Source organism: Talpa europaea (assembly GCF_964194135.1).
Source record: "Talpa europaea genome assembly, chromosome: 3".
NCBI classification, from domain to species: Eukaryota; Metazoa; Chordata; class Mammalia; order Eulipotyphla; family Talpidae; genus Talpa; species Talpa europaea.
The window spans coordinates 52,375,370-52,391,266 of record NC_140069.1 but is presented as its reverse complement, the minus strand read 5'-3'; positions in this window follow the sequence as shown (position 1 = coordinate 52,391,266).

Here is a 15,897-nt window from a genome sequence, read left to right as displayed (position 1 = left end):
CTTGTGAAAGTGAGCTCAGCATTAAAAATAGTTTCGAAACGATTTTTCTAGGGAATTTCAGCAAGAAGAAATTTTTATTTATTTTTATTTTTTTATAAAGTATTTTTTTTTTAATAGAGGCATGTTTTATTTGTTTGTTTTGTTTATACATGCACTGGGTACAGTCAGAATCGCGGGAGGGTGAGAGAATTCACCAGAGCCAGAGCGGGGAGCAGAGCAGGCAGAAGGACCGAAGTACACTGCTGAGGGGAGCAACGGGCAGCAGGAGAGGTCTGCGCGCCATGTGGGACCCTCCTCTGGTGGCCGGGGAGCAGCCGGGGATTGAACCAGCGTCGCAGAGGCCGCGGGCAGCTTCGCAACCCAGCGCTCAACCGCTGCGCCACCAAGGAGGCCCAAGAAGAAATTTTTATTATCCTCTGTTTCTGTTTCTTTGGTTCTCATAGTATCTTTAAAAATATGCAAAATTCAACAACAAATCTAAACTTTTGAGTAGAATCATGTTAAGAAAAGGTCAATAGTTACATAAATACAAGATATAATCTGTGGACACCTTTCTTATGCATGTTTTTAACAAATCTTGTGAATCTCTTCTAACTCTCAGTATTAATCTATCCCCTAGAAGGGAGAGGAGACAGGGGTAGAAACAAAGGAAGGAGGGAGCATATGGATCTTTGATAAAGGACTACGGGTGTTTGAATGGTGGATTGGAGTGATCTGAGGAGGTGTGATACTTCTCCCCTAAATCATATATACAGGGTTGTTAACCAATGTTACCTCAATAAAGGAGGAAAAAATTACACTTAATAATAATCTACCCCTTAAATAACTATAAGCAGTGCTTAATTTCCTTTTGAAAATGAAATTACAATTGCTAACTTCATTTCACTTGAGGATTCTTTTTTAAAGATTAGCGTGTAATTTTTTTTTAAGATTTATTTATTTATACAGCACTAAGGTACAGGCCAGAGGTGCAGGAAGGTGAGAAAATTCACCAGAGACAGAGCAGGGAGCAGAACAAGCAGAAGGACAAAAGTACACTGCTGAGGGGAAGAGCCGGCGAGACAGGAGAGGTCTGCTGTGCCATGTGGGAATCTCCCTGGCAGGCCGGGAATCGAACCAGACTGCAGAGGCTGTGGACAGCTTCAGAGTGCTGCACTCCACTCGCTGCACCACCAGGGAGGCCCCAGATTTAGTGAGTAATTTAAACAAATTTTATATTTATATATACTTAAATATATATTAGTTCATACCATGGCTTTCTCATTCCTATTTTTTTAATTGTGATATATCATTTAGTTGTCCATATTTCATCATCAAAGTTCTCTTTCTAAGCAGTGTTTATTAATATCCTGTATATTGAAAATATCTTTCTGTCATATTCAAAATAACTTGACTTGGATAAAGGTTTTACCTTCTAATGCTTTATAAAAATTAGTATTCTTTTTCTGATATTTAATATTGCTGTAGACAAATCTGAGACCAGTCTGATATTTTCTGTCTTGTAGGTGATGCTTCCTTAGCATGGTTGGTGAGGGAAACTTTTCTTAACATTGAAATTTAATAACTTCACCAGGATATTCTCAGTTTTAATCATTATATATTCAATTTTTCTGTAGATCAGTTCTGATAAACTGATGCAACTATGATAGGCTGTTTTGTTGGGCTGTTTGCTTATTTTGTTGAGCTGTTGCTTATTACTGCTTGTTTAACTCATTATAAAAATGAGATGAGATGATAGAATGGTCTCTCCATTCTCTCAGATCGGTGGCCATTGTTCTGCCCTCCATTCTCTCAGATCAATGGCCAGAAAGCTGAAAAATAAAAGTGCATATAGATTCAATTCTTGCCTCTACTTACTGGCTTTTTTGGTAGTAATAGAAAGCAGAACCCAGGCCTATTCCTACTAACTGTATTTGATTTACAACTGTGCCTACAATGTCATTTTTTGTTTGTTTTATTTTTTATTAATTTTTTTTATTTTTTACATCATTGCTCATTTTTAAACAATATTTGCTTCCCTCCATCCCCTCCAATGTCACTTTTATGAATGCTTTCCTGAAAAACAAAAAATAACAACTGCTTTCAAATTTAGCTTTTTTAAAAAAAGATTTGTTTATTTATGCATACAAGAACTGGGATACAGGCCAGAGGTGCGGAAGGTGAGAGGATCCACAAGACAGATCAGGGAACAGAAAAGGCAGATTGACTGAAATACACTGCTGAGGAGAGCAGTGTCTAAGACAGGAGAGGTCTGCGCCATGCAGGTCATATCCCTGGCCAGGGATTGAACTCGTGCTGTGGTGGCTGCAGATAGCTTCGCAGTGCTGCGACTTAACCCCTTGTACCACTAGGGAGGCCCTAAAATGTTTAGCTTTTTAAGATTTAAAGTCCAGTTTATTTTATCTGGTCAAAATTGTGTTAATGTACTTTTGTCTAAATTTCCTAAGTTCTGCTTTATGCATTCATTCCAATAAGGGAATTAATTTTAGTTCTTCAGCAAACTGTCAGTGAGAGCAAATTCCAGAACAGGTATTGCATAATATACATGTGGATTCCTTAAAATCATGGTCACCAGGGTCTCAAAATTTAAACCTATATTGTAGTTCCAAACTTGAAAAGTCTTTAATTTCTCTTCACAGCAGTTACAAAAAAGGCTAAGGTTGAGTTACTCTTCTTGCCTCCTCCCTTTGACTGTTAGAGAATTATTAATACCTCTTTGGCACAGGGATGATTTCATCCAGGGAAGTGGCAGCAGTTCCATTTGCTTCTTCATCCTTAATCTTCAATTGTTTCTTACTACTATGCCAAACTTCACCAGTACGGTCTGCAGGATATGAGCCAAGGAGCTGCTGAATTAATTGCTGTTGCTCTAAGCACACCAGGAAGTCCAGCTGCAGACTGAACTATATGACTCCAAAATGGATAATTCAGACATCAGCCCATTATGCTATGTGCCCAAAGTAAAAATGACTGGAACAGTCATGGTCTCAATTTATGTTTGATCTTTTTTGACCTCACTTGTACACACTTAATACATTTTTTGTTCTCTTTGTACCAAATAACACAAATGCACAGTCCAGAGTGTTAATTATTCCAATTTATATAAGCTAAGTTATTGGAAGCTTTTCCCTAAGACCTTCAAACAATCATACAGATTGTATCTTAGTTCTAAGCCCACCCATTCACTACTTTTACATTTTCCTCTTTTACCTGCATAAAGTAAAATAAACTTTGCCCTCTTTTTTTTTTTAATCTATTACTTACATAATACCTAGATAATATTAGTCCTACACTGGAGAGACAAAGAGGTTTTGGGTAGTTATTTACCTGGTTCAGATCAGGGGACATGAAGACTCACTCATTAAATATATATTTATTAATTACCTGCAAGGCATTGTGCTAAGCACTCTGTGAAAGTAAAGATTAATCAGATTCTGGACTTATCTTTTAAAAGTTTATTGTTTACCAGAAGAGATACAATGTACAGATAAATAATCCTATAATGCTAGTAGAAAATGTAATGCAACTGATAGAGAAGGAGAGCCTCCACATGAGAGGTTAAGAAAAAGAGATTTGAGTACTTGTTGGTGGAACTTGAGAAAGTTTCATAGAGAAGTTGATGTGTGAGGATAGTTAGGATTTAAACCTTGCAAAGGGAGAGAAGGATGATTAAATTCAGCTACAAGCTTGAGCAATGTGTGGCACTGGTACTAGAGCATACAGAATCTCCTAACAGTTCAGTGCAGTGCACACAATCCTAGATTTGGAATCAAAGCCATGGGTCAAACCCCAGTTTTGCCAGTTCTTAGTCCTGTAACATTAATCACAACTTTTCTGTGCTTCAATTTCCTGCTCTAATGTGGGAAAGATAATTATTGTTCAATTTTCAATACTGGGTGCTGTTGTGCAAATAAAATAGGATAATGAAGGATATGAAACAGGATAATTATAATTCATAATTATAATTTAACTCGTGTCCCCTTTTCTCAAGATTCTTCTGCCACTTACCCTGCAAATGCCTCCTGAATTCTCCCAACAGTTTTTTTATCTTGCCTGCAGTACCTCATCCTTTCTCAGCAGAAAAATAATAACAGGAATCTTATTAAACAGTCATTCCTGTTTCTTTGAGACTGAGTGTAGGCGGTATTGTTTCCTTTTTGAAGATGGCACAAAATTGACACCCTTGCTAAAACTATCCACAGAATTTACACCCTTTGATAAGCTCCAGTGAGAAACAGAAGCCTTCCAATTCCACCACATTGGAATAGGTATTTTTGGCTCTTTCTCAAGTGCTGTTTCACCATGTTAGATACGTAGATAAGATGACTTAATCATGGGTCAAAGTCAAAGACATATATATCCTCAAACTTTCTTCTGGTGATCACAGCAGGTTTTCCTTAACCCTAGATTATAAATTATAAACATTTATGTTGCATGATGAAACTCCTTCTAATACAAGTCTATAATCATAGAAGAGCTACAAAGCATAAAGATTTGTGAACATTTCAATCACTATATGATCTTGAGGTTTCAATTTATACAATATATCAATTAAGTAATACCTTCATCTTAATCCTGTTCAGAGCTAGATATAGCAAAAGGAAACTCACAGGGCCAGGTTTTATGTTTTCATGTTTGTATTCCCAATGACTGATACATTATCTGACATATGCTAAATGCTCAATAAATATTCACTATACAAATGAATTAGTAAGTGAAAACTACATCTCAAGTCCTGCCTCTAGTCCCAAACCCCATCACAAACAGCATATTCCATGGGTACATTCAACTCAACAGGTTACAAATCCAACTCACCTTCCCCCCCCAAAAAAAAAGCCATAGTAGTATTAAAGTGTCAAAAATCAAAGATTAAAAAAAATTACAGGAAAAGGAAAGTAATTTACAAAAGTATTCAAATTGGGCTTTCCTTGGATTTCACCATAGTCAGTCTCCAGGAAAGAAAAGAATGGAAAGAAAAGAATATCTTATCCTGCAAAATTATCATTTAAATATGAAGATGAAATAAAGATTTTCCCAGAAAGACAGAACTCTGGGAAAACTCTTATCAGCAACACATCTGCCCTACAAGAAAGTTAAAAGGAGTTCAATTATATAATAAAAGAAAAACCAGAACACAAAACCCTAAGCAAAGTGACAGTAGGAATGAAAATCAAAAGTATGAACAAGAAGAGTATGAATCAACAACAGAACTACTAAAGGGGAGGAAGAAAAGGACAGAACATATATAGTTAAATGTCAGAGAGGTGGCATCTACTCATTATAGATGTTTTTAGACATAGTAAATTTGTTATAACCTCTATGGTAACCACTAACCAAAAATCTAAAATAAAGGCACACAGAAGAAGAAATTAAGAAAGTGAGAGAATCGCTAAGGAGAAAGACATCCAAGTGAAAGAAAAGAGAGGAAAAAATGGGTAAAAAACAATGGAAAGATAAAACAATCGAAAAATAAAATTAACAAAAAAAGAATGACAGTTAATAAACAGCATTTAGCAATAATCATCCCCCCAAATTCATTCACCAATTAAAAGGCACAGAATGACAAACTGGGTTAGAAAATTTTCACCATCTAGACTTCATCTGTTAAGAAATCCGTTTAACGGCCTCCCTGGTGGCACAAGCAGTTAAGACGCAACCTATGAAGCTATCCATAGCCACTGCAGCATGAGTTTGATCCCTGGCCAGGGAGTTACCCACATGGTGCAGCAGACCGCTCCTGACTTGCCCGCTGCTCCCCTCTGCAGTGTATTTCAGTCAGTCTACCTCTTCTGTTCCCCTCTCTGTCTCTGGTGAATCCTCTCACCACCCCCTACCTCTGGCCTGTACCCTAGTTCTTGTATACATAAATAAATAAATCTTAAAAAAAAAAGAAAGCTAATTAAAACTGAAAGACAAAAACAAACTTAAAGTGAAGGTTGAAGCAGGGTGCCGATAGCCAATAACAGATAGAAAAGCAGGAACTGCTATTTTCATATCTGATAAACTAGAATTTCAGCCAAAAGGGAAAATCAGGGACAAAGATAGACACTACATAATGATCAAGGGAACAATTCATCAAGAGAATATAACTTTCATTAATATTTTCCACCTAAAACAAAGACCACCCTGTTATATAAGCAATTATTAACAGACCTAAAAAAACACCCTGACTTAAATACAATTATTACTGGAGACTTCAACACACAACTGACACAAAGGAATAGATCATCCAGACAGAAAATTAAGAAGGAACTAAGGCCTTAAATGAAGTGTTAGACCAGATGGACTTAATGGACACTTAGAGAGCCTTTCTATCCCCCCAAAAAGATGAACATGTTTTCTTCTCTGTGCACATGGAACATTCTCAAGAATAGATCATATGCTGGAACACAAAAATGTCTCAAAAAATACACGAAACTAGGGCCTTCCTGGTGGTGCAGCGGGTTGAGTGCAGCACTGTGAAGCTGTCCTCTGCCTTTGCAGCGCAGGTTCGATTCCCGGCTGGCCAGGGAGATTCCCACATGGCACAGCAGACCTCTCCTGTTGTGCCTGCTGCTCCCTTCAGCAGTGCTTTCGGTCTGTCTGCCTGTTCTGTTCCCCACTCTTTCTCTGGTGAATCCTCTCCGCCTCCAGCACCTCTGACCTGTACCCCAGCTATTGTATAAATAAAAAATAAATCTTTAAAAAAAAACACGAAAATAGAAATTATACCAAGCATCTTCTCAGATCACAATTGTATAAAGCTAGAAATTAACCACAAAAAGAAACCTAGAATAAACTAAAGCACGTGAAGACTAAACAAAACACTTCTGAACAATTCCAGGGTCAATGAAGAAATCAAAGAAGAAACTGAAAAAGGTCTAGAGACTAATAAAAATTGAGAGACAAGCTACCGTACACGAAAGATAAGCTGGTTCTTTGAAAAAAATAAGCAAAATTGACAAGCACTTAGCTAGGTTTACTACAAAAATAAAATCAAAAATGAAAGGGGTGAAATTATGATAGATTCCGTAGAAATACAAAGGATCATAAGAACCTATTTTGAATGTCTCTATACAAACAAGCTGGACAGCCTAGAAGAAAAGGACAAATTCTTTGATTCATATTAGCTTCTAAGACTGAACTAGGATGAAATAGACAGCGTAAATGGTCCAATCACAAGTGCAGAATTTGAAAGAGTAATAAAAAGTCTCCCCACAAACGAAGCTCAGGACAGGATAGCTTTTTCAGAGAATTCTACCATATCTTTAAAGGGAACCTAATACCTGTCTTACCCAGACTCTTCAAAAATATTGAAAAGGATGGAAAACTCCCTAACACATCCCAAAACAAAACATGGACAGTACAAAAAAGAAAACTATAAGCTGATATTCCTAATGAACACAGATACAAAACAATACCAAAAAACCACAGATAATAAAACCCTAGCAAACTGAATACAACAACATGTTAAGAGAATCACCCACCATGATCAAGTAGGTTTTATCCCAGGGTTGCAAGGCTGTTTCAACATATGCAATTCAATCAATGTCACTCACCGAATCAACTAAAAGGAAGATAAAAATCACATGATCATGTCACTAGACACCCAAAAAGCATTCAACAAGATTCAACATCCACTTATAATAAAATATCTCAATAAAATGGAAATAAATGAATCATCATAACCTAATATAATAGGTATAATATATACAAAGCACAGACAACATCATACTTATCGGTGGAAAACTAAAAGAATTTCCACTAAGATTAGGAATAAGACAAGGATGTCCACTGTCACCACTTTGTTTGACATAGTATTAGATGCCCTAGCCAGAGCAAATAAGCAAGACAAAAGAATCAAAATTGGAAAAGAAATGAAAGTATCACTATTCACAAATAACATGACAATATATAAAGAGAACCCAAAAGACTAAAAAAAACCAAATTGGAAATAATAAATGAACAAAGTGGCAGGATACAAAATCAATACACAAAAGTCAGTTGTATTTCTATATGCAAACAATGTATTAGAGGAAAGGAAAATTTAAAAACCAATGCCATTTATAATCACACAAAAAAGAATGACATACCCCACAGGGGACTGAGATCCAGCAATACCTCTGCTGTGTTTTTACCCCAGACTATGAAAACTCTACATGAAAAGATTTGTGTATGCTTATGTTCATAGAAGCACTGTCCACATAGAACCAGAGGACTGGATAAAGAAATTATGAAATAATGAACTCAATGGAATACTACTTAGATATTTTAAAAGATTAAATAATGCCTTTTGGGACAAAAAAAGATGGAACTTGAGGTGATTATGCTAAAGGGAAAAGCGTATGTGTATGTGTGTGTGTGTATATATATATATGTGTATGTGTGTGTGTGTGTGTGTGTGTGTATATATATATAAACAAATCTTACATTTAAAGAAATTTACTGGTTACCATAAGGAAAACGGGGGAGAGAGGAGTAGGGGAGGGAAGGAGATAGGGCATTGGCATGGGAGGTTCGGTGGAAGGTGAGTGATGCATATACACCTACAGACAAGTAAAAATGTAAGCCCAACATTATCTAAACATGTAAATGACTAACAAATTTAATTTAATTTTATTTTTTTAAAAGATTGTTTATTGATTTATACAAGCACTGGGTACAGTCAGAAGTGCGGGAGGGTGAGCGACTTCACCAGAGCCAGAACGGAGAGCAGAACAGGCAGATCTACTGAAATACATTGCTAAGGGGAGCAGCGGGCTGCGGGAGAGGTCTGCGTGCCATGTGGGACCCTCACAGCGCCAGGGATTATGCCCGTACTGCAGAGGCTATAGGCAGCTTCGCAACCCAGCGCTCAACCGCTGCGCCACCAGGGGAGGCCCGACAAATTAATTTAAAAAAAAAGAAGACAACAGGGCCTCCCTGGTGGCGCAGCAGTTGAGAGCTGGGTTGCGAAGCTGCCCGCAGCCCCTGCAACGCCGGTTCAATCCCCGGCTGCTGGGTGAGGGTCCCACGTGGCGTGCAGACCTCTCCTGCCACCCGCTGCTCCCCTCATCAGTGTAGTTCGGTCTTTCTACCTGCTCTGCTCTCCCCTCTGGCTCTTGTGAATTCTCTCGCCCTCCCACGCTTCTGATTGTACCCAGTGCTTGTATAAATAGATAAATAAATCTTTAAAAAAAAAAAAAAGAAGACAACAGAGTCATCTCTCTGGGGCTGTTAACACTTGAATGAATATCAATCCAGATTTCTATGTCTTTAATATTTATGTATATCTAAAAAAAAAGAACAAAATAAAACAATTTTCAAAGTGTTTAAGTATCTATAAGTTATTCCTACATATCCTCTTTCAAAACTTATGTTCTACTATAACCATTTTTAAATGAATGTTTTTCCATATCATAAAGACATTTCCACATTATCTTTAATGACCAAAGAATAAATTTTTTAACAACCTCTTCTTTTAGGACATTTAGATTGGTTTAAATATTTTTAATGGTGTGATGAATGTGTGTGTCTTTGTATATATCACTGGCACTGGTAATATCTAGAGCATAGGTCACTGTAAGTTTTCCAGACAGAGTACTTCCAACAGCTGCCCAGGCACTTTGAAAAGTTGCTGCTTGTGAGAGGAAATCATTACTGATTGTGAGAGGAAATCATTCCCATCTTTCTTTATTGTTACCTCTTGGCCCAGAAATGTTAAGAAGTCACTAAATACTATTTGGATGTATGAACTGAATTCACTTTAAAATAGCTACCATTTCCTAACATCCACTACCTTTTTCAAATCTCTCCTTGTACCCCTTTTCCTTATCCAAGTATGAAGTCAAATTTTTTTATAAAACAATGAGCTAAACAGAATTGGAGAGTACTATTACAAGCACTTTTTTCATAAAATAATTTAGCTGAAAATGATTAACAGTCACCCATAAATAATCCGGTTACCATTTGCTGAGAGACTACTTAATGCTATGCCAGGTACACTGTTTGTATCATCTCATCCTATTCTATGAGGTAGATATTTTATTATGCCCAGTTTATAAATACTAGCTGATGGGGTTTTTTGGTGTGTGTGTTTTTTTTAAGGAGCTCACATTTATGTGCACTTAAGATATTTCAGGCACTGTTCTATGCAGTCATTATTCATTATTCAACAAAATATTTATTTAGTGTCTATTACATTCATGGTGGTGTGCTAGATAATAGAGCAGTGGACAAAACAAATACCTCTGATCTCATGGAACTGAAATTGAGGAAGATGAACACTTATGATGAGCAAGGTAACTCCAATATAAGCAAAATTTTGAAAGGTAGTTCACTCCCCCAAAAAAAGTAAATACCTGAAAATAAACCTAACAAAGGAGGTGAAAGACCTATACAAGGAAAACTACAAAACACTGTTAAAAGAAATAGAACACACAAACACAAAAGAAATAGAAGACACAAGGAAATGGAAAGATATCCCCTACTCATGGATTAAAAGAATGAGCATTATCGAAATGGCCATCCTACCAAAAGCAACTTACAGGTTTAATGCAATTCCAATAAAAATATCAATGACATTCTTCAAAGAAATGGGACAAAATTGTGAAATTCATATGGAATCATAAAAAATCACAAACACCAAAAGCTCTCCTTACTAAAAGGGGGAAGAATGGACGTATTACACTCTCAGACTTCAAATAATACTCCAAAGCCATTGTAATAAAAATAGCATGGTATTGGAACATAAAAAGACACACAGACCAATGGAATCAAATTGAAAGTGCAGGAAAAAAAACACACACATATAGTCAATTAAGCTATGACAAAGGAGCAAATTTAATACACTGCAACAAGGAAAGCTTTTTCAATAAATGATGTTGGGAAAACTGGGCTGCAACACACGAAAGAATGAAACCAGGCTATTATCACACCACACAATGTATAAGGGACTATTATTAAAGATCTACAAAGAGATTACACAACTCAACAAAAACAACCAGTTGAAAAAATGGGAAGAACTAAAAAGATACTTCTCCAAAGAATAAATGTAAATGGCCAACAGGCAGATGAAAAAATGTTCAACTTAATTAATTATTAGGGAAATGTAAATCAAAACCATAATGAGATACCACCTCACACCAGTGAGAATGGCCCACATTAAAAAAACTGGAAACAACAAATGCTGGAGAGGATGTGGAGAAAAAAAACCCTTTTACACTGCTGGTGGGAATGTAAACTGGTCCAGACACTAAGGAAAGCTGTTTGAAGGTTCCTCAGAACACTAAAAATGGATCTACCATATTATCCAGCAATTCCACTCCTAGGAATCTACCAAAGAACACAAAACACTAATTCTAAAGAAAACTTGCACCCCCATGTTTATTGCAGCACTGTTTACAATAGCCAAGATATGGAAACAACCCATATGTCCCCAAACATATGAATTTATAGGTGTATATATATATATATATAATATATATATAAAACTTTTATGTACCATATGTACACACACACACACACACACACACACACTGGAATATTACTCAGTGATCAAAAAAGATAAGCTCATGCTATTTGCAGCAACATAGATGGAACTGGAAGGGATTATGCAAGCCCAAATAAGCCCGAAGGAAAAGATTAACATCAATGGTTTCACTTATATGCAGAATATAGAGAAACTGAACAAAAGGTCAAGAAACATACAAACAAGTAAGCTGACCATGGATCTGAGTCATACAGCAAGGGACAGGAAAGGAAGGGGGTCAAAACAGGGGAAGGAAGAACACAAGGGAATATGGTGATGGTTCACAGGTGATATGGTTGCAGTACTATAGGGTCTACACCTGCAGGGAGATTCATTTTGTTGCTGTACAAAATGAATAACTATGTAAGAAAATTAAAACAAATTTTTTGAAAGGTACCTAAACAGAAAAATTAAGCAGGCAATGGGATATGAAGTTCTTATTATTTCTCACTGCACTGTATGCAGTAGAGACTGTTACTATCTTTCTATAAGTAAAAAAAAAAAAAAACTTTGGGAAAAAGGGAAGTTTTATGGAGCTAAAGTTGATGAGCAATGGATGCACCAAGGGGGCCCATAAAGTCTTTAAAGTCCCCACTCCCACCCCACATAATATCTATCAGCAACCTACCCCCAAACTTTAAAAAGAGTCCTGAAGAGGACTCTAAACCTCAATACCTACCAAACCCATGCAACATAACCAGAGCTGGTATATGATTTGCCAACAACAAATAGAGAATTATCACTCATCCTGAAAGCTACTCTGGGAGACAGATGTTATTGTCCCAATATGGAGATTTTATAGATACTCCTGTGAAGAGAAGTTAAATCATTTGCCCAAAGTCATCCAGGTAACAATGGCTGAGGCAGGGATTTCAACCCCACATCTCTCCATTTCCTAAAGCTAAGGGAGATGATGGTGGCAGTGTGAGCTGCCTTATGATGCTGTCTCAGAGTCACATCCTCTGAGGTCAGACACATCAGTTGGGCTCAGAGCAAAGGTTTCTCAGAAAGCAATAGGTATGTGTTGAAAGAAGTTTCTTAAAAAATCATTTCGGGGGTGGGGGAGGAGGAAGATTACACAAAAACCAGCCTCAAAGAAGCAGTGCAAAAAGGTTGGCTGAAAGGAGAGGTGGTCTTGAGTTTTAAGTATTTTTCCACTCCCTGAACAATTATTGGACTTCTTATCCCCACCCCCTTATGATTAATAGAGCTTCAAGAGCTGTTCAGTCTCTAGGCCATTTTGCTTTAGGAAGCTTTGATTTGAAAAATGAGACAAGTAGTTTCAGTGCTGTCATCAATAGGAAATTAGGGGATAAAAAGAAATCTATTTAAATAGCTTTTAAATATTCACTAGAAGAGCATTTGGGGTCTCAGCCATGCTCCTCTCCTCCGGCCCCCGGCCCAGACAGTCTATCACATCAAAATAATGAACACAAACTCTGCCACTGTCAGCAGATGGTAAAGACAGTCACAAAGAATGTGGCCAGTGTTGATCTGAGCCCTTGTCCCTCGAGAAGTTGTGTTTTCAGGGATGTGGCTTGATGAAGGGCCTTTATATGGCTTCTCTCAAGCAGATGCAAGACTAGGTGACTGAAGAGCTACAGACACAAAGCAATGGCAAACTGATTCAAAAGCAGCCTTTACCATTAGTTCTACTGCTGCTGTGGCTACTAATTGCTTAATAGCAGCTGTCTTTAACCCCTGCGCCACCAAGGAGGCCCCAATATTTTATATATTTTTAAAGATAAGTAGGCATCATACATTTGTTGTTGTTGTTGTTTTTTTGTTTTGTTTTGTTTTGTTTTTTGTGGGACCCCCGCTGGCAGCCAGGGAAAGAACCGGCGCTGCAGAGGCTGCAGGCAGCCCAGCAGCCCAGCGCTCAACCCCTGCGCCACCAGGGGAGGCCCAGGCATCAAACATTTGAGCTTAGCCACTCTTGGAGAAATATTAAGCAAATCAGATACACGTTATCAAATGAAGCTTAATGAATATAATTACATGGCTCATTTCAGTCATATCAAATGACTAAAATTCAATGTTGTAAATAATAGAATCTTCAATTTCTTACTTAATGAATTTCAGTACACATTTTATCTCAAACTACTTATTATATGCTTTGGTCTTAATTTTATTAACACAACCTTATTTTCTTTTCTGATCCAGGAATTCTCTCACAAGTCTGCATACCTACCTGATAGGTATTTCTACCTGGATGTTCCAATGTACTTTCTCTTCTAAAACCAAACTTATCATCATCTCCCCCCAAATATTTTTTCCCAAGCATATTCCCATTCTTCCCACCACCAGGGTTGGAAACTCTAGCTCCTATTGAGTCCTCTGAACTGTTCCCTCAGCAAATTGACAGTCAAGTATTTCTTGTTCTCCATCCATAGTATCTCTTACATTACTTCCTTCTTTGTCAGTTCCAAGGCCAGTCCATAAATTCAGGCCTCTCACCTCAATGTCACTTTTACCTTTAATACAATATCTATAACATTGTATATGTAACCCACCAACTGCACTCCCTAACTGCAATCACTCATTGATCAATCATTAAGCTCCTCCAAGAAGGATTCATATTCTATTCATCCCAGTACTCAGCATCCTGTCTAAGGCACAGTGGGTGCTAAAATAATAGTTTTTCAGTGAAAAATAGATGGAAAGAATTTGTCTTTATTTCTAGCAGATTCTCCTTTTCCCAACTCCTCATCCCCCACCCTTCTCTTCAGCAGTTCTCCCTAGTTGGTAATTCAATAGCATCATCATCTTTGGTAATTTGCCACTTCTCAGATAAGAGCATGATCCTTTCAGATTCAGTCATGAATGAAATTTAAAGGGCTTTATTTGATATATTCATTGGTTTTCAAAGAAAATTTGAAAAAATTCAAAGTTATAGATACCAAAGAAGTCCAGCAGGCCCTAAATTTCCATCAAAACTCTTACAAAATAGTAGATATTAGCATTATGAATCATTAGAAGGTTAAAGACCAAATATATTATCAATCCTTAAATATTATTTTATGAGGGGACTATACAGACATTAATCCTTAATTCTTAAGAACAGAATTATATAATTTATAAATCACTTCTAAATAACTGTCTGAATATGATGTTCAGCTTATCAGGAGTTGTTAATATTCTATTACTCAGAGGTCATTAGCACATTCTGCTAGCAGTATAGATCACATAATATCAAGTGACAAGGAAAGAACATGAAGTATCCCAATTATGATTCCTTTTTAAAAGGGCTGCTGTGAACTTCTCCCAAGATATAGAACACACGGGTTCTGATTATGCTAGAATTTTATCACTGGTTTTAGGGAATATTCTAGCAAAAGAAAGAGGAATTAGATACTCAACTCAAAGGGAATACAGAATCATTCCTAGACTGAAATGACCATAGCCATGCCAAAACCTGAGGTTAAACCAACCAAAGAGATGAAAATAAAAAAATTGTTAAGTAGTGGATAAAGGGGATGATTTCTTGCTCTTCTAAACTCCTCATGCATTTTGGGCTTTCTGTTCCTTGTTTTGGCTCTTCCTGTGTTTCATTAGCTAGGGCGAAGAATGAAGTCCAGGTGGTGGGAGCAAAAGTAAACAGAATAAAAAGTAAAAAGCATCCCACCCCTACCTGGGTTTTTCCTTGATGATTCACTGATTTTCTGATCCCACCTGTTCTCTCTCCTTCTCCCAGGCACTTCCACTCCCTAGCAGGCTGGGTTGTTTTTAGTATTATTGAATATTGAGGAGAAACATCTTTCTTCTCACTAGTGAGGGGAACATTGCTTAAATTCTCCCAGTGGGGTGTCCACAATCTCCTCTGACCTCAGCTAGACCTCTAGAGTTCAAGCATGCAGTACCAGAGACTAGTGTCTGCATTACCAGAAGTATAATGATGATGCCCTCAGACCTCCCTGGAAAGAAAGCAGTCTCCTCAGCTCTAGAGATGGCTTGCACAAGAAAACACCCACACTCTTTCCCTTGGAACTTTGTAAGGAGAACAGACCAGCATTCCCAACTTGCTCACTTTCAGCAAATAGCCAGGAATAGTATAAATCCAAGTCTTTTCATTCCTAGTATTTCTTCTATCATTCTTGATGTCTTCTTCTATCACATTTGATTTTGATTACATTTTAAAAGTAATTTTATCCATTTATGTGGATGTCTTCATTCACATTCACACAGCAGAAATCTTCAGAATTAATTATGATTAAGTCAACAAAAGGGAATGATTCCGGCACTAGTATGCCTGTAATGAGTAGAGAAATATATACCAAAATTTAAAATGGCCAACATATATAGTGCTTATGCCAGCACAGAAACAGGACTGAGGTTCAATAAATTCTGTATTCCTAATAGTAGTGTTTGAGCTCAAAAAGGCGGGAACAGGGCCTCCCCGGTGGCGCAGC